At 46.1% G+C, this 26373-nt stretch overlaps 1 pseudogene; it reads left to right on the top strand.

Annotated features, from left to right (window-relative positions):
* The first annotated feature begins 11503 nt into the window (after positions 1 to 11503).
* Positions 11504 to 15922, top strand: LOC119308019 (annotated as a pseudogene).
* Positions 15923 to 26373: the final 10451 nt, after the last annotated feature.

The following is a 26373-nucleotide window of genomic DNA, read 5'->3' as shown; positions in this document are numbered from 1 at the left end:
TGAATATGTGTATCATCACAATCAAGATTCAACAGAAATAGACCACTCTTCAAGCGTGGATGACCATAAAAGATATTACTCATATAAATAGAACAACCATTATTCTCTGATTTAAATGAATAACCGTCTTACACTAAACAAGATCCAGATATAATGTTCATGCTCAACGCTGGCACCAAATAACAATTATTCAGGTCTAGAACTAATCCCGAAGGTAGATGTAGAGGTAGCGTGCCGACGGCGATCACATCAACCTTGGAACCATTTCCGACGCGCATCGTCACCTCGTCCTTAGCCAATCTTCATTTAATCCGTAGTCCCTGCTTCGAGTTACAAATATGAGCAACCAAACCGGTATCAAATACCCAGGCACTACTACGAGAATTAGTAAGGTACACATCAATAACATGTATATCAAATATACCACCTTGCCATCCTTGTTATCCACCAAATACTTGGGGCAGTTCTGCTTCCAGTGACCAGTCCCTTTGCAGTAGAAGCTCTCAGTTTCAGGCTTGGGGTCCAAACTTGGGTTTCTTCCCGGGAGTGACAACTTGCTTGTCAGTCTTTTTGAAGTTCCCCTTCTTTTTACCCTTGCCCTTCTTCTTGAAACTAGTGGTCTTTTTAACCATCAACACTTGATGCTCCTTCTTGATTTCTACCTCTGCGGCCTTTAGCATCGCGAAGAGCTCGGGAGTAGTCTTTTCCATCCCTTGCATATTGTAGTTCATCAAGAAGCCTTTGTAGCTTGGTGGCAGTGATTGAAGAACTCTGTCAATGACACAATCATCTGGAAGATTAACTCCCAGCTGAATCAAGTGATTATGGTACCCAGACATTCTAAGTATGTGCTCACTAACAAAATTGTTCTCCTCCATCTTGCAGCTATAGAACTTGTTGAAGACTTCATATCTCTCAACTCGGGCATTTGCTTGAAATATCAACTTCAACTCCTGGAACATCTCATATGGTCCATGACGTTCAAAACATCTTTGAAGTCCCGATTCTAAGCCGTAAAGAATGGCACACTGAACTAATGAGTAGTCATCAGAACGAGCTTGTCAGGCGTTCACAACGTCAGCTTCTGCTCCTGCAGCAGGCCTTGCACCGAGCAGTGCATCAAGGACATAATTCTTCTGTGCAACACTGAGGATAATCCTCAAGTTACGGACCCAATCTGTGTAGTTGTTGCCATAATCTTTCAACTTAGCTTTCTCTAGGAATGCATTAAAATTCAAAGGAACGGTAGCACGGGCCATTGATCTACAACATAGATATGCAAAAAACTATCAGGACTAAGTCCATGATAAATTTAGTTCAATTAATCATATTACTTAAGGACTCCCACTTAGATAGACATCCCTCTAGTCATCTAAATGATACGTGATCCAAATAAACTAAACCATGTCCGATCATCACGTGAGATGGAGTAGTCTTCAATGGTGAACATCACTATGGTGATCATATCTACTATATGATTCATGTTCGACCTTTCTGTCTCCAGTGTTCCGAGGCCATATCTGTATATGCTAGGCTCGTCAAGTTTAACCTGAGTATTCCGCGTGTGCAAATCTGGCTTGCACCCATTGTATTTGAACATAGAGCCTATCACACCTGGTCATCACGTGGTGTCTTAGCACGAAGAACTTTCGCAACGGTGCATACTCGGGGAGAATACTTATACCTTGAAATTTAGTAAGGGATCATCTTATAATGCTCCCACCGTACTAAGCAAAATAAGATGCATAAAAGATAAACATCACATGCAATCCAAATATGTGACATGATATGGACATCATCATCTTGTGCTCATGATCTCCATCACCGAAGCAACGACATGATCTCCGTCGTCGCCAGCTTGACACCTTGATCTCCATCGTAGCGTTGTGGTCGTCTCGCCAACCATTGCTTCTATGACTATCGCTACCGCTTAGTGATAGAGTAAAGCAATTACATAGCGCTTGTATTTCATACAATAAAGTGACAACCATATGGCTCCTGCCAGTTGCCGATAACTTTTACAAAATGTGATCATCTCATACACAAATCTTTATATCACATCATGTCTTGACCATATCACATCACAACATGCCCTGCAAAAACAAGTTAGACGTCCTCTACTTTGTTTGTTGCAAGTTTTACGTGGCTGCTACGGGCTGCTAGTATGAACCGTACAAACCAACGGCACAAAAAACCACAACGGTGATTTATCAAGTTTGCTGTTTTAACCTTCACAAGGACCGGCTGCAGTCAAATTTGATGTAACTAAAGTTAGAGAAACAGACATCTGCCAGCCACCTTTATGCAAAACTAGTTGCATGTCTGTCGGTGGAACCGGTCTCATGGACGTGGTCATGTAAGGTTGGTCTGGGCCGCTTCATCCAATAATACCGCTGAATCAAAATAAGACATTGGTGGTAAGCAGTATGACGATCAGCGCCCACAACTCTTTGTGTTCTACTCGTGCATATCATCTACGCATAGACCTAGCTCGGATGCCATTGTTGCTATCTAGGAGATGCATAGCAACGAGAGGGGGAGAGTGTGTGCACGTACCCTCGTAGACCGAAAGCGGCGATGTTAACTTAACGCGGTTGATGTAGTTGAACGTCTTCTCGAGTCAACCGATCAAGTATCGAACGTACGACACCTCCGAGTTCTGCACACGTTCGGCTCGATGACGTCCCTCGAACTCTTGATCCAGTAGAGTGTCAATGGAGTTGATGAGTTCCGTCAGCACGATGGCGTGATGACAGTGTTGGTGATGTGATCCGTGCATGGCTTCACCTAAGCACTACCATGATACTATCGGAGGAGTAAATGGTGGAGGGGGGCACCGCACACGGCTAAGACAATTGTTATGCCTTTTGCGTGCCCCCTGCCCCCGTATATAAAGGAGAGGAGGAGGCCGGCCACCAAGGGGGCACGCCAAGGGAGGGAGTCCTACTAGGACTCCACTCCTAGTAGGATTCGCTCCACCTTTTTTCCTTCTCATGGAGGTGGAGAGAGGGAAGGAGAGGGAGAGGGGGAAAGGAAAGGGGGGTTGCGCCCCTTCCCCTTGTCTAATTCAGACAACCCATGGGGGGCGCGCGCGCAGCCCCTTGTGGGCTCCCCTCTCTCTCCCCTATGGCCCATGTTGGCCCATTACTTCCCCAGGGAGTTCTGGTAACCCCCCGTACTCTGGAAAACATCTGAAACTTCCCAAAACCATTCTGGTGTCCGAATGTAACCTTCCAATATATAAATCTTTACCTCTCGACCATTTCAAGACTCCTCGTCATGTCCGTGATCTCATCTGGTACTCCAAACAACCGTCGGTCACCAAAACACATAACTCATATAATACCTGTCGTCATCGAACGTTAAGCGTGCGGACCCTACGAGTTCGAGAACTATGTAGACATGACCGAGACACCTCTCTGGTAAATAACCAATAGCGGAACCTGGATGCTCATATTGGTTCCCACATATTCTACGAAGATCTTTATCGGTCGAACCGTAATGTCAATATAGTTGTTCCCTTTGTCACCGGTATGTTACTTCCCCGAGATTTGATTGTCGGTATCTTCATACCTAGTTCAATCTCATTACCGGCAAGTCTCTTTACTCGTTCCATAGTGCATCATCCCGCAACTAACTCATTAGTCACATTGCTTGCAAGGCTTCATATGATGTGCATTACTGAGAGGGCCCAGAGATACCTCTCTGATACTCGGAGTAACAAATCCTAATCTCAATCTATGCCAACCCAAAAAACACTTTTGGAGATACCTGTAGAGCATCTTTATAATCACCCAGTTACATTGTGACATTTGATAGCAAACAAGGCATTCCTCTAGTGTCCGGGAGGTGCATAATCTCATAGGCGGAGGAATATATATTTGACACGAAGAAAGCAGTAGCAATAAAACAGAACGATCATTATGCTAAGCTAAAGGATGGGTCTTGTCCATCACATCATTCCACTAATGATATGATCCCGTTATCAAATGACAACTCATGTCCATGGCTAGGAAACTTAACCATCTTTGATCAACGAGCTAGTCAAGTAGAGGCATACTAGGGACACATTGTTTTGTCTATGTATTCACACATGTATCAAGTTTCCGGTTAATACAATTCTAGCATGAATAATAAAAATTTATCATGAACAAGGAAATATAAAATAAAAACTTTATTATTGCCTCTAGGGCATATTTCCTTTAGTGTACGACAAGGGCGACGCCTACGCTATCTGGGCCAAGCTCAACGGCCTCTTCACCAATAACAAACTTCAGCGCAAGGTCCTCCTTCACGGTGAGTTTTACGAGTGCCAGCAGCTTGGTTCATCTATCGATGATTTTTTCATGCGCCTCAAAAAGCTTGCCGATGAGCTCGATCTTGGTGCGATGGTCGGCGACCAGCTCCTCATCAGCACCCTCACCGCCGGTCTCGACGAAGACTTTGGGAACGTCGCCTCCAACCTTACCCTCATCCCAGAGCCAACCTATGCTAAGGTGTGGTGTACCTAAAGCTCAAGGAGCGACGGATAAAGATGGCGCGAACCCGGGCCACTCACACCGCCCTCACCACCGGCACCCGCGGTGGCTTGGCGCCGCCTTAGCAGCGCCCCGCGTCGGCCCTCCTGCCCCCGCCGGCCTTCCTGCAGGCGCCAGCCCCTTCCTGCCATAGCAGCCGACCCCGACTGCCAACGGGGGACGCCGCAAGGGTCGGCTTGGTGGGCGCAAGCAGCAGCCACCCCACGCGCTCAGGGTGGAGCCGCCCATCCACCATAGCAGCTTCAGCCGACCCCATGGTACGCCGGCCAGAACCCGTGGACCGGTGTCGTGCATGCTTATTCCATGCCGGTTCCACGTGCTCCTGATCCTGGCATCCTCGGCACGCGGCCTCCCTTGCATCATGCATTTTACCCCGCGCTGCAGGCCTATGTGGTGCCCTATGGGCCTCTCTCCTATGGACAGCCGCCGCGACATGGAGGGTTGTCGCTGCTGCCCCTGACGGCGCCGCCACAGTCGTTGGTCCCCGCACTTCCCCTCGCGCCTTGGGACCCGGCCTTGCTGGCAGCTCTGCACTCCTCTCCCACCCCGTCCAACTACACCGGCGGCAGTGACTAGTACATGGACACCAGAGCTACAGCTCACAAGACCGCTCATCCCGGTAATCTCCACACCTCCTATCCCGTCCACATCTCTACTCGTATCACCGTCATTGATAGTTCCTTCCTTCCCATTACTCACATAGGACATGCATCTTTTCCTTCTACATCTACTCCACTGTCATTATCTAACACCTTAGTCTCCCCTAATCTTATTACAAATCTTGTTTTCGTTCATTCTTTTACACGTGAAAATCCTGTTGCCTTTGAGTTTGACGAGTTTGGTTTCTCTGTCAAGGACGCTCGCACCGGGATGGTGCTCCCCCGATGTGACAGCCCCTACTAGCTCTACCTGGACCACTCCACCGCCTCCACCACCTCTGCCGCTCTTGTCGCCCTAGCCACCAGTGTGGACCTTTGGCATGCTTTCTTGGGTCATGCCAACCCCGGCACCTTTGTCATATACTTTGGAGTTTTTCATTCACATGTAATAAGAACGATGATCACTCTTGTCATGCTTGTCGTCTCGGCAAGCACACTCGACTTCTGTTTAGGGATTCCTCTCACGTTGCGTCGTACCCGTTTGAGTTAATTCACAGTGATGTATGGACCTCTCCAGTTGCAAGTAATATGGGCTATCTCTACTATCTTGTTATTCTTGACGATTTTGCGCATTATGTATGGACCTTTCCATTGCAGTGCAAGTCTGATGCTATATCTACTCTTGCTGCTTTCCACTCCTATGTTTTCATGCAATTTGGGCATCCCATTCTAGCGTTACAAACAGATAGAAGGAGTTTGACAACCTGGCTATTCGCACTCTTCTCACCACACATGCCATGACATTTCGTCTCACTTGCCCCTATACTTAACGACTGCGTCTGTATGCTTCTCTTCCATGCCAATGTGCCTCCGCGCTTCTGGCCTGACGCACTTGCCACTGCATCACTCATTAACATTCTCCGCACTCACGAAAACTTTGCACCTCATCATCTTATCTTGGTGCACCTCCCTCTTATGATGAGCTTCACATTTTCGGTTGCCTCTGCTATCCTAGCATCGCCGCCTCCGCCTCATAAGCTTGAACCTCGCTCAGTTGCCTACATATTTCTTGGCTACCCACCTAATACCAAAGGATACCGCTGCTACGATCCTGTCTCACACTAGGTGTTCACCTCACGACATGTTTACTTTGATGAGAAGGTGTTTCCGTTTCAGCAGGTACCCGCCGCCGGCAACCAACGAACCTTCGACTCTATCATCTGGTGGACGACCTCATTCTGTCCTCGGACCGCCCCCAGGCTCTGGCGCTCCTCGCGCCGTGGGTCGACCTGCGGCCCCTGACTCCGGTCGTGCCCCCTCGACGCCCCGTGGTTCGGGCTCCGGGGCGGACACCGAGTTGGAGCCCTCGGAGTCCCCCGAGCCATCCTTTCCGGCTACGTCGGGCGCTCCCGCGTCGTCCATCCCCTCCTTGGCCTCGGGCGCGGCCGGGGCCTCTGCCGCCTCGCCGTCCTCCACCGAGGCAGAGTCGTCTTCACCACCTATGCTTGCCGCGGTCCCAGAGTTGCCGTCTCGCCCTCTAACACGGGCCAGGGCCGGCGTCCACCTCCTGAGCCTGTGGTACTCCAGCATGAGTATCTCCTCGTTGCCTCCACCGTCGAGCCGTCACCGATTCCTACATCCGGGCAGCCCTTTGTTATCCTCACTAGCTTGCTGTGATGCAGGAATAGTTCAATGCTCTCCAGGGGAACCGCACTTGGACACTGGTTCCCCGGCCTCCTCGCGCCAACGTCATCAGCAGCAAGTGGGTATTTCATCACAAGACCCGCTCGGATGGCACTCTTGAGCGCTATAAGGCTCACTAGGTGGTCCATGGTTTTCGATGGCGCACTGGAGTTGACTTCACCGAGAAGTTTGCACTAGTTGTCAAACCGAGCATGATCTGTACCGTTCTCCAGCTAGTGGTCTCTCGCGGCTGGCCAATTCATCAGATGGATGTCTCCAATGCTTTTCTTCATGGTCACCTTGCGGAGCGGGTTTACTATGAGCAACCCACTGTTTCATCGACGCCACTCATCCTGCCCTTGTGTGCTTGCTGTCTCGGTCTCTCTACGGCCTCAAGCAAGCACCTCGCGCCTGGTACCAGCGTATCGCTGGTTTTCTTCAGACATTGTGCTTCTGTGTCACTCGCTCAGATGCCTCGTTGTTCGTCTATCACCATGGCGACATGAGTGCTTACTTGTTGCTCTATGTTGACGACATCATCTTGACGGTCAAACAAAATTTGGATCTATCTAGACTCAATCTCGTAGCTGAATTTGGATTGGAATATGTTTTGTGCACTGTTCAGTAAAACAGGCATATCTTCCTCATACGAAGTCCGTTTTGGCCCCTCGAGTACTCAAATTAAAGCTAGTGATGAGCTGTATCTGAATAGTTGCAGAAGCATGTTCAATATTTGACACCTAAAAATCGGCTTCTAAATAGGTCTTTTTGCCCTCTGAAGTTCGCGAACACACCTTATTCCAGTTTTTCAGCCTAGTTTTAGATTTTTTACTCCTCATATCAACTCGGAATTGAGTAATTCTTTTTGCGTGTGAAAGCTTGAGTTAGTGCCATTCTTGAGAAAAATTGTCATAAAATTGGCACAAACTTTTCTAGAGGAAAGTTGGAGAGAGAGAGTTGTTGGTATATCCTGCTTGGCAGTTGTTTATCATCATTATCTTTACTGACATTGTGATCTTCACTTATATCTTGCTGTCCAGAGCTACTTCATATCCTTTATTGATGCTAGTTGTGCTATGCCGTGACCTCATTAGTGTTCTAGACTCGCATCTTTACTCCGGTCTATCCTAGGACCATCATAATACCATCGTTGAGCGTTTATTCAACGTTGCATCTCTGAATTGATTATTGCTAATCTATTGCTACCATATATTTAAGCCTTCCAAGGTTCACATATTTCTACACTGTGCATAAGTACGTTCCCGTGGCCATCGCTTTACTCAATCTTTGGAGTTATTTGACACCGCTGGTTGCCAGTCACCACCTACTGCATGGTAAGAACCTGTAAGCCATTGATATTTGCTATACTATGAGCATTTTACCATCACATCCTAGTAGTTCATAGGAATGTTATTCTCGAATTTTATTTCTTGTTTTCTACTAATTATGGCAGGTTCTAGAGTTGTTGGTTCTTGGGCATCATCGATCGGGGGAGACTTTCCACCACCTAAGAAAACATAATAACCGTCACGAGAGGAGCAACGACATCAGAATGCGCATAATCAGGTTAATGTTTCCATGCCATCCTTTAATGGTCGTTTAGGCCAGATTTATATATTGAATGGGAGTACGAAATAAATGATATATTTGCTTCCCATAATTTTGATGAGCGTGGAAAATTTCAAGCTGTGGTTAGTACTTTCAGTAGCTTTGCTTTAGTTTGGTGGAGTGAATATTGTCGGTTAAACCCTGATTTTATACCTACTACTTGGGATGATTTAAAACTTGTCATGAGAGATATATTCATTGATGTTTATTATACTCGTGGCATGATTAAAAAATTACAACATTTAAAATAAGACACTAACACCATAACAAAATATTATGATGATTTACAAACTACTTTGTTGCACTCAATTTTAGAAGAAAGTGAAGAAAATCTTATGGTTTTATTTTGGGGAGGATTCAACCGTGATATTAATAAGATACTAATTCATGAAGAGTGTTATCCTATGGACCATTTGTTTCGTCTTGCTTGCCAAGCTAAACAGGAAATAAAACGACGTGTTGCCCACAAGGAGAACAAGCACATGGTGCACATTCCAAGAGTTGATACGGTTGTTTCTTCAACTACTAGGCATACTATGACAACCATATGCGTAGTTGTGAGGACTACATCACCTCCACCGTGTGACACATCACCATCGAGAGTGCCTACATCATCTGAGTTGATCATAAAAGGTAATGATAAAGGTGTTGATCTTCCACCTCCACACGAGTATGATGAATGCCTTGTCAATTTCAATGCACCATGTGATGACCTACCCACTACTTTGATCACAACACCTATTTTAGAGGACTATGTTGATCATTTGACTTTGCCATGTGATCAAACAAATGCAGTATCAACAATGTTGAGTGCACCTATTGAATTAACTGAGAAAGAACAATGTGAACCACAGAATAAATCAGATTTGGATCAAATATGTTTAAAAAAATTTGTGCCAATGCTTAATCATATTGATATGACCTCTAATATTGGTGATGATTCTGTGTCAAATGACTTGTTGCATGTTTGCTTATTTAAGCATGTTGTAGCATGTAAATTTGAAGCAATTAAAGTTTATTCACCAATATTGAGATGGTTTAATAATGAACATTGTCAATCTTTTAATATGAAGAAAATCTTCTTATATGTGCAAACTGAGTTGCAATATTTTCATGCTTTCTACTTCTTGTGTTAATATTTTGCCTTTTTATTTTATGACATATGAAATTTACTCATGTATACATGTGTCATATGTGCAAAAACCGGGGAAATAAAAATGGATGACATATACATATATAACATGTACACTTCGTCTCTGTTATTAGTCACATTTCAGATTAAGCAACGCCGATGAAAGCTTTGTTTTCAAGAAGGGGAGGATGATGAGGACATGACTTCCTTGGATACGACCAAAAATATTGCATACATGCATATCTATGAGGTGATTTCTAATCCTAACTGTGCAATAATTTACTTATGTTATCCAGGACAAAAATACTTCACAGACTTTTGTGTCATGTCTAATTGCAGGTGTATGGGAATAGAACTTTTCTTTTTCCCTTATCTTCATATTCTTGAACTTTTCTTTTTCCCTCATCTTCATATTCTTGCTTGTTCTTCGATTGCATACAGGAATAGAACTTTGTGGTCAGGATGATCGTGCTTCCAGCATCATCAGTAACCTTAGGAGATTGGTTTAGCGATGGTAGGGCGCAACGTCGTGCATGTTTGTAGTCGGATCGTCAAAGTTGGCTTCACCAAATCGATAGTTATCATCTCATCGAAAGATCAGGACACCCTCGCCTCTATCATCCGCTGCCCTTCTTCAACAGATTACTCTCCGGCTACGTGATGCCATCAAGGATTTGGGTACTCTACATTACTTCCTTGGCACTGAAGTCACTCGGCGACCCGATGGCTTCTTTCTTCGTCAGCAAAAGTGTGCGCATGAGCTACTTGAGCATGCCGGTATGCTCAACTGCCATCCTGTCGCTACTCCTGTTGACACGAAGGCCAAGGTTTTAGCTCTCGAGGGTTTGCCAGCGTCGTACGCCCCATTCTACCGGTCTATTGTTGGTGCTCTCCAGTATCTGACGCTCACCCGACCAGACTTGCAGTATGATGTCCAGCAGGTGTGTCTCCGTATGCACGCCCCTCGTGACTCTCATTGGACGCTCGTGAAACGGATTCTCCGATATATCCATGGAACGATGTCCCTCGGACCCACCCTCGCGGCGTCCACCTCTATGAATATGGTGGCCTATTCTGATGTTGATTGGGCTGGCTTTCCCAACACACATCGCTCCACTTCCGGCTATTGCGTCTACCTCGGTCCCTCCCTCGTCTCATGGTCGTCCAAGCAACAACCTACAGTGTCGCACTCTAGCGCGGAGGCCGAGTACCGAGCAGTGGCTAACGCAGCCGCTTAGTGCACTTGGCTTCGACAGTTACTTCAGGAGTTGCATCACGACATCTCACATGCCACGGTTGTCTACTGTGACAACATCTCCGCGGTGTATCTTTCCGCCAACCCCGTTCATCATCACCGACGAAGCACATCGAGTTTGACATCCACTTTGTGCGCGAACAGGTAGCCTTTGGACGCATTCGGGTTCTTCATGTTCCGACCACACATCAGTTCGCCCATGTGATGACTAAGGGACGGCCTACTTTCACTTTCGAGGAGTTTCGTTCCAGTCTCTGTGTCTCTGGCGACGCTTAGATTGCACGTGCGCGGCGGGGTGGGGGTTATCGTATGCCCACCTTTTAGTTTTTTTGTATAGTTGAGGTTGTGATCCCGTCTTGTACATCATATGTACGTGCCTAATGCACGAGAGCAATGCATCGAGAGTTGCACGGCCTAAACTGAAGTCTCTACACTGTCCCCTAAGCCAAGATCCAATCGTAGCCGTTTAAAGTCGAAAGTTTGTTGCCGTTATAAATATTTTTAACTCGGCTTATTTGATTTGTCTCTCCTCGTAAAATTTGTTTCGCCTTTTTATCCTCTCCCGTCATCGTGGCTGAAGCTCCGAATCCAATCGCTCCCAAGATTAGGAGTTAGAATCAGGATTTTGCTCCAGCAATTTAAGAGGCCGGCCACGCACTGGTGTCGCGCCCAATTGGTAATTCGTTGTTCCATTTGATTCCGATTCTGTAAGGCTATTTCATGTTTTGTACGGATTCCTCGGTCTCGAAATGGTTCTATCTGCGCAATTCTCAATCGACTTCCACTCTCTTACCATCCGCTTTTGTGACCTGTCGTTCATTCATGTCTGGGAAAATCTTTTTTTTTTCTTTGCAAAATCGTGTTAAGAGTCGATTTGTTTTCAAGGCCGTTTCAATGTAAACATTGAGCAGTTCTTGGGAGCAGTCGATGCTTGTGGCGCACAGATGTGGCATCCTCGGCATCCTTGATGCGAATTTGCCAATTCGATTATTCGCACCTAGGGGCTTTGTAGGCGAGATCTGCCCCTTGAGCCCCTGGAATCCGACCTGAATTCTATAATTTTTTCGTGATGTAGTTTTTGGTGTTTTTTTTTTCTTCCAAATCTCAATTTTTCATTCCTGTCATTTGTTCTGCAGTTTGTGCAGTTTGGTCAAGTCAGCCATGATAGCGAACGGGAGGCTCCAGAAGCAGGCATTGCTTCCGCCGCGCATCCCGTTCTCGGCGGCGTCGCCGTCGCCGTCGCCGCAAGCCGAGGTCGGCCCGATCGGGAGGCCGCGGGAAGCTCACCACAGGCAAGGCCACCAGCGCACTTCGTCGGAGAGCGTCCTCGTCGACGAGCAGCCTTCGTGACTTGATGACTTGCTCGACGAGCCCGACTCACCGGCGCGGCCTTACGGCCGTCCAGGGCATCGCAGGTCTTCCAGCGACTCGTTCACGTTGTTTGACGGTACCACCGCCGCTGCTTCTGCTGGCATGTGTGGCAATGTGCTTGATGGAATAAGGACAGGAGGACAAGTTGGTTCCTGGGGCCGCACACCAGAGTTTTTCCGGGAGCCGAGCTCATTTGGGCGACCGCAGGGGCAGGGCCCGCCGTGGGATCCCAGACAGATGTTCCTGCAGGGTGGTGGCATTCCACTTCCTGTGAGGGATAGCATGCCGCTGCCAGTGAGGGAGAAGAATGGTGGGCATCATGTTGTCATGCTGAATGGGGCAGACATGAAAGGATATGGTGATGCATCTCATAATCAGATCATGGTTGGAGCAGCACGAAATGAGAGTGACGAACACCTAAAGGCACTCTCAATCAGAAGCAGACACCAAACGCGCCAAACAGTTAGTTTAATCGTTTTTTTGCCCATCACCATCACTTACAAGAATCATGTTGATTTCATAGAATTTCATGTTCATGAAACACCAATCCTGATAATTAGCAATGAATTATGGTTGGAATAGGCCTTTGAGTTGCTACACTTAAGCTCATCACCAACCCTTGCGTTGCCTACATTTAAAATCTATCATGCTCTCACTGTCTTGTGAATCTATAAGGTGCACATAGCCATGTACTTATACTGCATTTTACTCCCTCCGTTCCAAAATAGATGACCCAACTTTGTACTAAAGTTAGTCCAAAGTTGAGTCATCTATTTTGGAACGGAGGGAGTATGAATGTGTGGTTATGATGTTCAGTTGTTTAAGCAATTGATAGAGTTCAATAAGTGCTACCTAACAAGGTAGCGATGCAGCGGTGCCGGTGGCGAGTCTGCAAGCTACATTTGGTGAAGATTGGCTCATAGTTGCACACACCAATTTCCAGACACACACAAGCTTGACTTTTTTCCCGCTCTGATATACTGTCTGAGTAACCGACACAAATAAGTGCTACTAAACATGACTAGAAGGCGACAAATGTGCATCTACTGCTTAGCTATATGTGTGCACAGTTACTGCGGCATACATGTAGGCTTTGACTTGTGTTTTGGTTGCGGCATCTGTGATTACACAAAGCAGCAAGTCCAAATTTCTAGCTATTTAAGTTGAAGTCTTAAAGGAACTTTACATGCGGCCTACTTGTGTGATCATTTTCAATCTTAGTGCACAGTTACACAGTAGGTGTATATCTATAATTCTATATGAGTGCACATCTAAACCAAATTGGTGAGCGTATAGAAATGTTATGGTTTCTGTCTCCGCAGAGAGGATGAGCTTTATTGAAAAGATGGCAGGACATCATGTCTAGTGTTCAAATTTTAATATACTGAATTACTGATAAACCTTGAAGTTTCACATTTATCATTTTATTTTAAATGTTCATACAGGCAATATGCTCAGAGGTCTCGTGTCCGGAAGCTCCAATACATTGCAGAGCTCGAGAAAAGAGTTCAAGCCTTACAGGTTACTGAAGTGAACTGGATCATTCTTCTCTGCCAGAAGTTAGCGTTACGTTAAACATATACGAGAAATGCTCACTCTGTTTAATTTTTGCAGACACAAGGGATAGAAGTTTCAGCTGAAATGGATTTTCTTGGTCAACAAAATATCATGTTAGACCTGGAGAACAAATCCTTGAAACAGCGGCTTGAGAGTTTATCTCAGGAGCATGTAATAAAACGTGGTGAGTTTGTATGTGCCCTTCTGGCTTTTATAATACCCCAGTTTCCAGTGCAAGTAACTTTTCCCGTCGGGCTTTCTTTTGATGATTTCCTTATGAACTCCCTATGTTCTATACTTTTGTATTTAGATTCTCTAATTTTGCATAATTGCAGTCAGGCTACTTTAATCTCGATATGTGTTCGATATTGGATAAAAAGACAATCTTTGTGATGGGCAGGAAATATGCGGTTGGACAATAGTTTTAAAAAGGGATGGGATCAGTTGTTGCAGATTGTGTTATCATTGCAAAACTCGAGGGCTTCTTTTACTTTGCTTACTACTCTGTACTCCCTCCGTCCTAAAATAAGTGTCTCAACTTTGTACTAGCTTTAGTACAAATTTATACTAAGTTCAAGACACTTATTTTGAGACGGAGGGAGTATTTACTTGTGTTGCATAAATTAGTTTGTTAAACACGACTTTTCATTCTCAACGCAAGCTGTACGCAAATTGTTTGTATTGACTTGAGAATGGAGTTTTGACATTAGGAAACCATGTTTTGCTACACTAATCATAGTTCCTAGTTCCTACTGCACACATAGTCAAGTGAATGGTGAGGCATTGGCTTAAGCTTACCTCCTTCTGTTAGGGTGTGTTTGGTTTACATGATGACGATGCCTTTATTATTCAGAATATAGGATAAAATACAGGGAGACATGTCTTAGATAGTGTATGTCCATATGCAATGCTCATATGCTGTAAATAGTGTAACCCACTGATCTGCTAACATACAGTGACCACCAGCTAAGAAATTGGTCTGTCAAGAACGAATGCAATTAAACCATATATTTGTAGTTCCGTGATAATAGTCATCAGAAATCTTTCATATGTTTTCTTTCTTTTCCATCTTTGTGGGGAAATGTTATATATTTCACCTAGTTTGTCTATGAAGAAACAAGGTTTGTAGTTTTTTCCTCCAATGCTGCAGTGCAACAGGAGATGTTTGAGCGGGAAATAGGTCGTCTTAGATCATTGTTCCACAGCAGCAGCAGCAACAACAGCACATACTTCAGCAGCAGACTCCTGCCCACAATCGTAGTAACAGCAGAGACCTCGATTCACAATTCGCAAGCATGTCTCTGAAACACAACGAGTCAAACTCAGGGCATGATGCCGTCCCCGGCCTTCGCATTTAAGCCTCTTTCCAACATGTGATTCTAAGAGTTTCGCTTAACCTGCTATCCCCTGTGGCATCACTATCTTGTGGTTGTTGGTTACATCATGAGGGGAGCGATGACTATGAACCTGGTATCAAATCCCATGGTGAATAATGCTGGAAAGGGTAATAATGGATCGGATGTTCATTTTATTTTGGAATTCGCACCTGACGGTCACCTCTAAGCGCATACCCATTGTTGACGCTAGACCAATCGGAGGTGTTTGGGTTTTTTTCTATTCGTAGGGCCATGCTTTTCTTGCAGACCACGGTTGTAATTCATTCATTTAGTGTTGCATTTCTTGTTAGTTTGGCTCACGAATGGGACGTGAGCAGGTCCTTCCATTATTCTGCCACACCCAGGAGAACTGTGCGCCTAATGTTCAATAAGCTAGTTGTAGGGACAGTTTTTCTTTTCAGACTCGTGGTAGTTAGGAAGGCCCCCGCGTCGTCCGGGAGGGCGGCTCGGGCGGCGATTGGATCCGTTTTTCTCGACAGTTCCTGTGCGCTCTTCCCTCGCCGCCGCCGGGCTCGCCCGCGCGGCTGATGGCGGCGGCGGGGTTCCCTTCCCAAGGCACTTTGAGCGACGTGTGGCGAGGTGCTCGTGGCGACTTGATGCTGTGAAGGCCGAAGATGCAGCGGCGGCGGCGGCGCTCCATGTCAGGCTGGATCCATTGGAAGGATTGCTATGGGTGGCCAGGAGGGCACTATGGTGCTTGCCGCCACCACTCATGGACACGCCATTGGTTCCAATGGAAGCAACAGCTCGGGGCGCCATCAATTCCTCGGCATGAGCACGGGAATTGCTCCGCTCTTCCCCGCCATGGATTGGATGTTGAGGCGGTGGCCAAGTGCAGTGGTCGTGGCCATCACTCGCTTCTTTGGCGGGCAGACGCGGTCACGGTGGTCTATCGCTCGGGCTCGGGCGTAATGTCGGGTGGCACCATGTTTCTGGCCAGCAAGCTGCTGGGCGGTCATTGGCCGGACGGTAGTCACCTGAGAGGCTTCAACCTGTATGATTTGCATCAATAGGTGAGGACGACGGAGCTAGTGGAAGCGAGTGCTTTTGTAGTCTCGTGGAGATCAGGCTTGGCTGCCACTTTCGAGGATGGTGCAGGACCTTCGAAGTGTCCCGAACTCAGGATTTGGAGATGTCGCTGTCCATCCTCCCCGTCAAAGACTTCTTCGGGTGGTGGCGAGTGGCTCTTGTCGAGTCTCGTCAACCAACCTATACAGATATGGTCATTGCTCGCCTGGGACCGTACGCGTATACAACTATTGGGATCGAGGCAAGTGGAGGAGACATCATAATTCGACTTCGATTGGGTGGTATATTGAGTACCCAGTCTTGAGCTCCGGGGTGAAAACTCTGGTATGGTCCTAGTTGGTTATACCTGGCAATGGCGGCGTTCTTGCATCGTCACCTTGTTGATGGCGTTGCTCGGAATTTGCTCGGATTTAATCTTTAGGGTGAAAACCCACGGTCTGACCTTTGGTGGTTGGATTGGGCGACGGTGGCGCTTGTACGCCTTTCCCTTGTTGGAGGCGTCGCTTTTGGAGAACCCTTCTCGTCATTTTTATGCTGTCAAAAGATTGTTGGCGCGGATGGTCGCTGCATGTATATCGTCACTCGGTGCTTTCAGTGCTTTGTTTTTTTTTTTTCATCTGTCTAGACATAGCTTCGGTCTTGTATGACTTTGCTTTTTGTCGGCGTGATAGTTTTGTGTGTGTTGAGTTGGCTGTGTGCATCTTAGTTATGCAGAGGCCGGGTGTGTACTCGTTATGATTGTATCCCTCGATGCTACATTATGAGTCAATAAAAAGCACCCTTTATCGAAAAGGTAAGGTGTTGTCGACTAGTTGTAGTTCAGTTTCACTTGTTTTCTTCAGCAAATAGGATTCGAACACTCTTGGTTTCTGATATTTTTTAGTTGTGCAACTGTTTAGCATCCAGTTATGCACAATATTAGATGCTAATGTCACTCACTGAAACTATCCTCAGTTAGAGACAGCCTTCTCAAGCTGGATGGATAATGTGGTATTCCTTTAATTGAATTAGTATAGATTATGGTATGCTAGGATTTGTTAAGATTGACTGTATTCTTTGCTATACGATTCCTATCTTATCTCTAGAAGAGGCTTCTTACCCTTCAAATTTTGTACTATAAATATACTTGTCCTTGAGGCTCAATAATGCATGCCCCGCATTACACCAATCCCTTTCTAATCCTCTTACCTGGTATCAGTCACAAGTTCCTGAATTAGCTCCACCACAACTTCTGTGCTGCCCCGTCTCTAGGGTGGTCAATCTCCGTGATCTCTATCAGGGGCTGCGCAACCCGTAGCTAGGGTTCTTCTGTTGATTGCATCTATCGGTTGTCTTAAGAGTCTTTTTTCCTAGTCCATCGATCCAAGTTTTCTCCCTTCTCGTTAGTCATTTGATCTGCGTTTCTTTTTTGATTTTCCGATTTACGATTGGTTTGTGTGGCCAGCCGCCCATCAACCCTTGCGCGCCTCTAGTTCGACTTCGACAGCGACTACACCAGCCCCTACATTGATGAGGTTGCCTCGGCGACATGCTATTGCTTGGAATGGTTGTTGTCCGCTAGTCATTCTGCGCGGGTCGTTGTCGCTGTGATCCGATTGGGAGTCGTACACAAACCACACCTCCACCCTGCTCGGTTGCATCAGGCTGCTGGCCCTTGCGTTGGTCGGCTGCGTTGTGTTGTGCACCTTCGCGCCCTGCTCGGGCGTTGCCGCGTGCACGCGCCGGCTGTTCGCGTGTGGCCTCGGTGGCTCGACCACTTCATCACCGAGCAGCGTCTCCGACCTCACGAGCGATCACATTGATCACCTGACCGCCCACGATCCACTCCATCCGCGTCGCGCGACTGAATGACCTCATCAGTTGTTTGTGCACGCCTCCACGTGTTCCCATGAAGATCGTCACCGAGTATGCGCGCCCCTCCACCGATCAAGCAACGGGCTGCCGCTGCGTCGTCACTTCCGACTGCAGCGCTGCAGTCCCTATGTCCTCCTCGCCGTTGCACCGATCCACACGCTGCCTATACGTTGCCCCTTCGGGTTGTCGTGTTGTGACCCGCGCGGTCAGCCGTTGCAGCGTATTGACGTCTATCATCCCCCTATTAAATAAGAAATTAAAGAACCAGTTAAAGCTAAAGATGAATCTATTTTTCAATGTTGATCCAGTTGTGCCTACTGCTTATATTGAAAAACCACAATTCCCTGTTAGGATAAAAGAACGTGATAAGGTATCAACTGTGGTTTGCAAAAGTAATATTAAAGCACCTAAACCCTCTGAGCAAATCAAAGTAGAACCTAGTGTTGCTATGGTTAAAGATCTCCTGGTAAAAAATATTGATGGGCATGTTATTTATTTCTATGATGAAGCTGCTAGAATTGCCAAACCCGATGAAAATGATAAACATAGACCAGTTGTTGGCATGCCTATTGTCTCAGTTAAAATAGGAGAACACTGTTATCATGGTTTATGTGACTTAGGTGCTTGCGTGAGTGCTATTCCTTTTACCTTATACCAAGAAATTATGAATGATATAGCACCCGCTGAAATAGAAGACATAGATGTTACTATTAAACTTGCTAATAGAGACACCATCACACCACTTGGGATTGTTAGAGATGTTGAGGTCTGTGTGGGAAATAAAATATCCTACTGGTTTTCTAGTTCTTGGATCCCCACAAGATGACTTTTGTCTCATTATCTTTGGTAGACCTTTCTTGAACACTGTCAATGCTACTATAGATTGCCATAAACAAACTGTCAGTGTTAGCTTTGGTGATGAGTCTCATGAATTTAACTTCTCTAAGTTTAGTAGACAACCTCATAAGAAAGAATTACCTAGTAAGGATGAAATAAATTGGTCTTGCTTCTATTGCTATGCTCCTATTGATCCACTAGAACAATATTTGCTAGACCATGAAAATGATATGAACTTGCATGGAAGAAATTAAATAGATAGAATATTCTTCGAACAACAACCTCTTCATAAAAACAATTTGCCTATTGAAACTCTAGGAGGCCCTCCTCCACCTAAATGTGATATCGTGTTTGAATTAAAAGAATTGCTAGACACTTTGAAGTATGGTTATCTTGATGAGAAGAAGATATATCCTGTTATTATTAGTGCTAACCTTTCAGAACATGAAGAAGAAAGATTATTAAAAATCCCGAAGAAGCAGACATTAGTCCCACTCTATGTCAGCATAAGATTAATATGGAACCTAATGCTAAACCCGTTGTTGATCACCAACGAGGTTTGAATCCTAAGATGAAAGAAGTGGTAAGAACTGAAATACTAAAACTTTTGGAAGCAGGTATAATCTATACCATAACTGATAGTAGATGGGTAAGTCCCGTTCATTGTGTCCCTAAGAAGGGAGGTAGTACTGTTGTTCCTATTGATAAAAATGAACTTATTCCACAAAGAACTGTTACTGGCTATAGAATGGTAATTGATTTTAGAAAATTAAATAAAGCTACTAGAAAATATCATTACCCTCTGCCTTTTATTGATCAAAAGGTAGAAACATTATCTAAGCATACACACTTTTGTTTTCTTAATGGATATTCTGGTTTTTCTCAAATACCTGTTTCACAACCTGATCAAGAGAAAACTAATTTTACTTGTCCTTTTGGAACCTATCCCAATAGATGTATGTGATGTAGGGTAGAACCCTAGGGGCCGATTTTTCACGTTTGGAGAGGATCCCTACGAGGAACACGAAGAACACGAGGAGGGGAACGAGAGAAATCACGGGGAAACACAAGAGAAAACACTCAACCAATGAGAATATGTTCACACATGTGCTAGATCATCGAAACACAAGTAGAGATACAAGATCCAAGTCCAACAAAGGACGATACAAAGGGTAACCGATTCTTCTCCGTGAGGAGGTCTTGATGGGGTCTTCTCCAGATGGAGGTCTTGAGTCCAGGTGGATCTTCTCCGAATGGAGGTGTTGGTCCCTCACGAGGAGTAGATCCGGATGGATGAGCGAGGCTCTATCTCACAAATGAGCTAAATCAACGCTAACCCTAGTTAGGAGGTGGGAGAGGTCTATTTATAGTCATAGTGCAAATGAGGGGCGAAGTGAAGGGGTACAAGGGCATCAACCCGTAGCTGGACGTAGCCAGGGTCTGGACGTCTGTGGGGCGCCGGTCGTCTGGAGGGTCGCGGGGCCCCGGACGTCCGGAGTTCTTCGGACGTCCATAGTAGTTCTGTTGGCAGGCGCACGATCGTCTGGTCTTCCTCGGAATTCCATAGAGTCGGTTTCGTTGGGGAAGGGCCGGACGTCCGGAAGGACTTGGTCGTCCGGGGCCTGGGAGTGGTCGGACGTCCGGGCTGGGCCTGTCGTCCGGAGCCTGTAGCTCTGGCCTGCCTCTCTTCTCTTGGCTGTAGCGATCTCCAGGGGTCGAACGTCCGGGCTGGGCCGGTCGTCCGAAGCCTGTAGCTTCCTTGGCAGCTCTTCTTCTTGTCCTTCCCGCTTGGTGTCCTCGCCGTCTTGGCCATTGCATGTAGCTGTTCCGTGGCTCTCCTCCAAGTACATGATCATGCACCGAGTCTCTGCATGAGGTAGTAGCCATGTCTCATGAGTAGAGAGAGGGAGTTCGGAGAGGAGAAAGTTCACCTTATCTTCGATAGCCTTTGCTCGAGCTCTTGTCATGGGTCCAAGTGGTGTCGAGGGAGATGTAGGTACGTCCATGGGGATGAGCGAGGGATGCTCCTCATCATCTCCCCCTCCCCCTTGGGAAAGATCCGACCTCGGATCGAAAGTTTCATCACCATGGTATGACGAGAGGGCTTTGACGTTGAAGATGTCACTCACGCTATACTTGTCTCGTGGGAGGTCGATCTTGTAGGCGTTGTCGTTGTAGCGTGCTAGCATCTTGAAGGGTCCATCGGCTCGAGGTAGGAGTTTGGACTTGCGTTCGTTGGGGAAGCGGTCTTTGCGAAGGTGTAGCCACACAAGATCTCCAATGTTGAATATCATGGGTTGCTTGTTGACGTTGAGCTTGGTCGCTAGTCGTTGTACTTGGCGCTCGATGGTGTGCCTTGTATCCTCATGCATCTTCTTGATGTAGCTTGCTCGTGCACTCGCATCCATGTTGGTGCGCTCTTGTAGTGGTAGAGGTAGAATGTCCAATGGGGACAACGGGTTGAAGCCGTAGACGACCTCAAAGGGGGACTTGCCGGTAGTCGAATGTCTTGCACGGTTGTAGGCCTACTCGGCGATGGGTAGACACTCCTCCTACTCCTTGATGTTCTTCTTGATCAACACGCGAAGTAGAGTGGAGAGCGTACGGTTCGTCACCTCCGTTTGGCCGTCGGTTTGAGGATGGTATGAGGATGAGAACAAGAGCTTGATTCCGAGCTTGGCGCATAGCGTCTTCCAAAAGTAACTCAAGAACTTGACATCACGGTCGGAGACGATTGTCTTTGGTACTCCATGGAGTCGCAAGATTTCCCTACAAAAAAGATTGGCAACATGTGAAGCATCGTCTATCTTGTTGCAAGGAATGAAATGTGCCATCTTAGAAAATTGGTCCACAACAACAAACACGGAATCCTTGCCATTTTGAGTTCTAGGCAAACCAAGTACAAAATCCATGCTAATGTCTTCCCAAGGTTGATACGGAATAGGAAGAGGCATGTAAAGACCATGGGATTGAGCTTTAGACTTAGCTTTGCGACATGTAGAGCATCGGTTGGTGAAGCGTGAGACGTTGCAGAACATCTTGGGCCAAAAGTAGTTCTTGGAGAGCGTGGCGAATGTCTTGTCGCGTTCAAAGTGTCCCATGAGTCCGCCTCCATGAGCCTCTTGCAAAAGGAGCAAACAAAGACAAGACTCAGGAATGCAAAGTTTGTTAGCTCTCATAAGATAATCATCCTTGATGTAATATCGTTCCCAAGATGTATGCGTCAAACACTTAGCATAAGGATTAGCAAAGGAAGGATCATTCGCATACAAGTCTTTTATGTGCTCAAAGCCAATAACATTCAACTCAAGTTTAGTGACAAGCGTGCATATGCGTGAAAGTGCATCCGCAACTACATTTTCCTTACCCTTAATGTACTTGATCACATAGGGGAAAGATTCAATAAATTCACTCCATTTGGCATGACGCTTGTTCAACTTAGTTTGACCTTTTAAGTACTTAAGCGTTTCATGATCGATATGTATGACAAACTCATGAGGTCTAAGATAATGTTCCCAAACATGTAGCACATGCACTAAAGCATACAATTCTTTGTCATAGATGGGATAGTTAAGTTGAGCACCGGAGAGTTTTTCACTAAAATATGCAATGGCTCGTTTTTCTTGCATCAAAACTCTGCCAATTCTGGTACCACTTGCATCGCAATGAACCTCAAAAGTTTTGTCAAAGTTGGGAAAAGTGAGAATCGGAGCATGAGTAAGCAAAGACTTGAGCTCACCAAAAGCGGTAGATTGTAAAGATCCCCAAACAAAAGGAGCATTCTTCTTACTCAAGGCATGCAAAGGAGCGACAATAGTGCTAAAATCTTTCACAAAGCAACGATAAAAACCCGCAAGGCCAAGAAAGCTACACACTTGTTGCAAATTGGTGGGTTGGGGCCAAGTTTTAATTGCCTCAATTTTAGATTCATCAACATGAACACCCTTGGAAGAGACAATGAAACGCAAGAAAATAAGCTTGTCGACACCAAATGTGCACTTTTTCATGTTGGCATAAAGACGTTCCTTGCGAAGAGTTTGCAAAACAGACCTAACATGCTTTAGGTGCTCTTTCATAGATTTGCTAAAAACAAGAATGTCATCAAAGTAAACCACAACAAATACTCCAATATAAGGTTGAAGCACAAAATGCATAAGACGCATGAAAGTTCCGGGAGCTTCCGACAAACCCATAGGCATAACCAACCACTCATACAAGCCAAATTTGGTTTTGAATGCGGTTTTCCATTCATCACCTTCTTGTATGCGGATTTGATAATAGCCACTTTTAAGATCAATCTTTGAGAAAATGGTGGCACCACTAAGTTCATCAAGCATATCATCTAAGCGAGGAATGGGATGCCTATAACGAACGGTAATAGCCTTGATAGGTCTACAATCCGAGCACATGCGAAAACAACTGTCTTGCTTGGGCACAATTATAACGGGAACGACACAAGGGCTTAAGCTTTCACGTACATGTCCATTGTCAATTAGTTGTTGTACTTAGGGGTTGACGCGGTATGGAGCTTTGTTTGGTAGGGGTGCTCCGGGGATGAGGTCGATTCGGTGCTCAATGCCTCGTAGAGGAGGTAGACCTGGAGGTAGCTCATCGGGGAAAACATCTTGGAATTCCTGCAAAAGAGAAGATAACACTAAAGGTAGATCGTGAGAGGTGTTAGTTTTTGGGTCCCCATCCTTGCACACAAGGACAAAGTGCATAACACTCAATGGGTTCTCACACACTTCTCCATCTCTCTTTTGGTGGCAAATAGGACTAAGTTTTTCTTGTTGCTCATCGTGGAGGCACTCGGTTTTGGCTTGTGGCTCTCACTCTCTTTTGGGTGGATCACTTTCTCACTCTTCTCTCCATGATGGGTGGCTTGCTTGTCGGCTATCACTTGACTAGGAGACATAGGTCGTAGCACATATTCCTTCCCTTTCATCTTGAAGCTATAGTGATTGGTACACCCATTGTGGATGATGCCGCGGTCAAATTGCCATGGTCGACCAAGAAGGAGGTGGCAAACGGACATCGGGACGACACCACACTCCAAAGTGTCCTCATATGCGCCAATCTTGAAGGAGACTTGGACCGTATGCTCAACTCGTATAGTGCCGAAATTGCTTAGCCATTGGACTTTGTAGGGGTGCGGGTGCTTCATCTTGACCAATTGTAGCTTGGAGCATAGTTCTTCACTTGCCAAGTTGTGACAACTACCTCCATCGATGATGACCTTGATGGACCTTCCATTGATGCCGGCCTTTTTGTGGAATATGTGGCATCTTTGGTCTTCGTCTTGTTGATGTTGAAGAGTCAACACTTTGGACACAACGAGAGCGAGGCTCGAATCCTCATCACAAAAGACTTGATCATCTTCATCTTTGTTCACGCGCCGGTGCATGGCCACTTGCTCAAGGGCTTCCATTTCCTCTTCACTCATGGAGTCATAGGTTCCATCATCGTTGAGGATCATGGTGCGCTTGTTTGTGCATTGGAACGACTTGTGGCCTCGGCCACCGCAAGTGAAACACTTGAAGGAGCTTGTCTTGATGGTCTCATCAGTCGGAGTAGATGATGAAGCGCGCGGCTTGAAGTTGCTTGTAGTAGGAGGAGGACGACTTGAGCTTGTCGAAGCTTTCTTGTAACTTGACTTGTCGTCGTTGCTTGTAGATGGCTTGGTTGATGTAGAAGTTGGAGGAGTCGTTAAAGCTTGGTTGTTGGAGAAGTCATAGGTCTTGGATGAGTACTTGGCGTACTTGAAGTCATCTTGCACTTGACGTTGGGCTTTGGTAGCTTGATGCACAAGCTCAATGAGGTTGGAGTAGGGTTGGAAGTCGGCAATCTTCTTGATGGGATGATTGAGTCCATTCAAGAAACGTGCCATGGTTTGCTCATCATCTTCCGTGACATTGGCTCGTATCATTGCTATCTCCATTTCCTTGTAGTGTTCTTCAACACTCTTTGTTCCTTGCTTGAGGAGTTGGAGCTTCTTGAAGAGATCGCGGTTGTAGTAGGTGGGCACAAAACGTGCTTGCATGACATCTTTCATTTGAGCCCAAGTGGTGATGGGTGGTTCACCTCTTGCTTCTCGGCGCTCAAGGACTTGTTCCCACCATATGAGCACATAGTCTTGGAACTCAAGGGATGCCATAGCGATCTTCTTCTCTTCTTCATAGTTGTGCAAACGAAAGATTTTGTCGACCTTCAATGCCCATGAGAGGTACTCTTCGGGATCATTGCTTCCATTGAACTTGGGCATTGTGAATTTTAGCTTGCCGTAGCATTGCTCTTCATTGTGTTGTTGTCGAGGCTGATGATGACGCCCTTGACGTGGAGGATAATCAACCTCATGTTGCTCTTGGTGTGGAGGAAGTCCATCGTCTTCTTGCTCATGTTGAACTTGAGGTTGAGGAGGAGCTTGTCGAGCTTGTGGAGGAGCTTGTCGAGCTTGAGGAGGAGCTTGAGGAACTGGACGTTGCACTCGCGGTTGATAGTTCTGCTCTTAGATTTCTTCTTGAAGTGCTTCCTCTTGATTGCACCGATCTCGATTGCAGTTGGCGATGGCCCGACTTGATTCTTGAAGGGAACATTGCGCCTCAAGAGCTTGTGCTTCACGTTGTTGTTGTTGAAGACGTTGAGCCTCGACATCTTGTTCCTCTTGATGTAGACGCCCTCGGTCTTCCTCTTGGCGACGTTGACATTGTCGTTCTTGAGCTTGTGCAAAAGCTACTTGGTGTGGTTGAGGATGAAGTACTTGCTCGTCGACTTGCTCTTATGAATGCTTGTCATGTAGAGGATTGCGAGATGCATAACGGTCTTGACGTGCGGCTCGTCGAAGAGTGTTTGATGTCTGAGTACTTGAGCCGGAGTAGGTGTCGTCGGAGTGTCGACTTGAGCGGCTCCGTCCTGAGTATGAAGAAGTTGAAGGAGGGCGGTTCACCAACAAGGCGCGGATCTCGTCCATTCCTGCATCATTCTCTTGCTTGTGAGCGTCGAGCTTGTTGTCGAACTAGTCCCTTGTACGTTGCTCGGAGAGTCGCAAGTCGGTGGCGAGGTTGTCGATGTGGTCGGTCATCGCTTGTTGCTCTTGATGCAACGCTCGTTGTGCACCAAAGAGGTGGCTCTTGGTGACATATGATGACATGTCGTCGTCTTGCTCGATGAAGAGTGGGTTGGTAGAAGTACTTGGCCTATCCATCATTCCAAGCAAAATGTGAGTGGGAGAAAGAGAAGAACTTATACCAAATGTATCTTGACTGATGTTGGAGATGAATCAAGATCACTCAAATGCAAACAATGAAATAGCACAATTGGTACCAATTCTTGTCGGTTCTCACACCTACACAAGTAAAAGCTTATGGTGGAGCTTGGTTAGGATGGTGGCACAAAATTTGATGCAATTGTAAGTGAGCTTCAATAATGTTGGAGAAGATTCACAAATTTGCAAATGCAACAAGTAGACCAAGCAAGTAGAGGTACACGGAAACACACACGCAAATAGATAAGTGGG

Source organism: Triticum dicoccoides, chromosome 5B (genome assembly GCF_002162155.2).
Source record: "Triticum dicoccoides isolate Atlit2015 ecotype Zavitan chromosome 5B, WEW_v2.0, whole genome shotgun sequence".
NCBI lineage: Eukaryota > Viridiplantae > Streptophyta > Magnoliopsida > Poales > Poaceae > Triticum > Triticum dicoccoides.
Note: the sequence above shows the minus strand (reverse complement) of the source record. Positions and strands in the feature narration are given on the sequence as shown.